General features: G+C 44.5%; 1 non-coding gene across 1 annotated transcript; it reads left to right on the plus strand.

Moving 5' to 3' along the window:
* Positions 1–1,083: 1,083 nt before the first annotated feature.
* On the plus strand, positions 1,084–1,159 carry TRNAT-UGU (transfer RNA threonine (anticodon UGU)). Its single transcript has one exon. It is a non-coding gene; the product is annotated as a tRNA-Thr (tRNA).
* The last annotated feature ends 1,504 nt before the right edge of the window (positions 1,160–2,663 follow it).

Below are 2,663 nucleotides of genomic sequence, written 5' to 3' on the forward strand. Positions count from 1 at the left end.
ACAATTTAAATTTTTTGTTTTCAATTTAGAACATGAACCAGTGTTTAAAAATAGTAGCTCTGCACCCTGGCCAGTTGGCTCAGTGGTAGAGCATCAGCCCACCATGTGGAAGTCCCGGGTTCGATTCCCCGCCAGGGCACACAGGAGAAGCGCCCATCTGCTTCTCCACCCTCCCCCTCTCCTTCCTCTCTGTCTCTCTCTTCCCCTCCTACAGCCAAGGCTCCATTGGAGCAAAGTTGGCCTGGGCACTGAGGATGGCTCCATGGCCTCCACCTCAGGCGCTAGAATAGCATGGGCAATGCCTCAGATGGGCAGAGCATTGCCCCCTGGTGGGCATGCCAGGTGGATCCCGGTCGGGCGCATGCAGGAGTCTGTCTCTCTGCCTCCTTGTTTCTCACCTCAGAAAAATACAGAGGAAAAAAAAAAAAGGAGCTCTGAAGCATAAGCTTGTTAACTAATGAAACTATGAAGCGATTGCGGCAAATTCAGAGTAGCAATGAGTCACAGAGTCACAATAGATGTCCTCCTGACCTTTAGGCCTACCACATGACCATGACGACTAGCAGGGCCAGGGATCCTCCCCAACCACATCTACTTAACTGGTAATGAGCAACTCTCTAAAATACAGAACAGTAAGCTAAGGTAGGTTTTTAGTGAAGTTTAACGTTAGTGGATTTACAGACGAGCACACAAAATAATAGGATCAGGCCGTCTCTACCACAGTGTCAGTGGAAAAGGCAGGCATGCAATTTCAAAGAAAAGAGAATTTCACAAAAGAATATGAAAACATAAAATAGAGAAAATCTGACAAAGAGCAATATAATGAAAAACACAGCCAAAAAAAGCAAATTAGACTATCCTAAATATTTCTTTACCAAAAAAAAAGATTTATTTCCTTTGTTTCAGAAATGTCCCAGAAATTGTAGCTTGAGTCCTAGGAGCAAAGTTGGTGACATGTTTCCTTGGAGATAGGCCACACCTCTCTCTACTGCATCACAAAGAGGCAACTAATTTGGGAAAAGGTGTCCTTACAGAGCCACACAGTCTACCAATGTGTTTTAGTGGGTTTAAAAAGACAGACTTGCCCTGGCCAGTTGGCTCAGTGGTAGAGCGTTGGCCTTGTGTGCGGGGGACCTGGGTTCGATTCCCGGCCAGGGCACATAGGAGAAGCGCCCATTTGCTTCTCCACCCCCACCCCCTCCTTCCTCTCTGTCTCTCTCTTCCCCTCCTGCAGCCAAGGTTCCATTGGAGCAAAGATGGCCCGGGCGCTGGGGATGGCTCCTTGGCCTCTGCCCCAGGCGCTAGAGTGGCTCTGGTCATGGCAGAGCAACGCCCCGGAGGGGCAGAGCATCGCCCCCTGGTGGGCAGAGCGTCGCCCCTGGTGGGCATGCGTGCCGGGTGGATCCTGGTTGGGTGCATGCGGGAGTCTGTCTGACTATCTCTCCTCATTTCCAGCTTCTAAAAAAAAATTAAGGAAAAAAAAAAAAAGACAGACTTGGATGACTTAGGGGAGACTGTGGTTACAAAAACACAGATATTAATGATTCAAGTCCTTTGCAGTCTTTGCTCACGATAACAAATGAGTGTCTGTGAAGATGGGTCACTTCCTAAAGTGGTTGATGGCAAAATAACAGGGGAAGATATTTTCAACAAAATGTGTAGGTCTGAAAAGATCAGTATCAACTGGAAATAAGAAGCTCAGACTCCTGAGCCAATGAGCCAAGTCTCTGAGGGGCATAATGGCAGAAAACAGTGGCCCCATGGACCACTGCATACATGTATGTTCCTGGAACCTGCATCACACATGGAGCATACTTTTAAAAGATCTTCTCTTGAGTTCTAAGTGGTAAGATTTTAATCAAAATTTAGTATAGAAAACTTAGCAGTTTCAATATTTGTCTCTTAGGGCCACTTGATAATAAAATAAAAAGTTGTTTGGAGAACTTGTTTTACCACACAGATGTGCGGTGGCTTAATAAGCAGAAGATGCTGGTCGAGGTTTTCAAACTTGAGATTGATGTTTTTCACAGACGTAGCCTACATACAGTCCTCCGCTCTACCAGCTGAGCTATCGAAGGGCGCACTATTGACATTTTTCATAGAGGAAAATATCAACTGTGCCATGACTAAGGGCAAAAACTTCATTAAGGTGAAAAAAAATTCATTAAGGTGAATAAAGTCTTTGTTCACTAAAGTGTCCACAGGTGGCTCTGAGAGATGTTATATTTAGAATATTTTTTCCAAGGTTTAATATTATTCATCAACAACTGCAAGCAAGGCAAAGCTGAGAAATGATCTTACTGCCATGAAAATGCAGTTACAGAGTTGGATGCAGGGGGTTGACCAGGGGAACTATGTATAATTGAACCTCTTGGTTCACTTGCATGGGTCAGTTCTCTGCAATTCAGCTGACCTTTTCAAAACTGTGAGATTTATTGTGACAGTATCCTATCCATTAATCATAGAGCATACAAAAATTGTTTTTTCATTTCTGATAACAATTTAAAATATTGATTTATACTTCTAATACAACCCCATTCATCTTTGATGCCTTCTTTCTTTCTGATATGGGAAGATTACCTGGGATCACCTGGTGCACTTCCTGCCCCAGCTCTGCATCAGATGTAACTCCAAGAGGACATGGCCACTCTTTAGGATACTCT

Source organism: Saccopteryx bilineata, chromosome 10 (genome assembly GCF_036850765.1).
Source record: "Saccopteryx bilineata isolate mSacBil1 chromosome 10, mSacBil1_pri_phased_curated, whole genome shotgun sequence".
Classification (NCBI taxonomy): Eukaryota; Metazoa; Chordata; class Mammalia; order Chiroptera; family Emballonuridae; genus Saccopteryx; species Saccopteryx bilineata.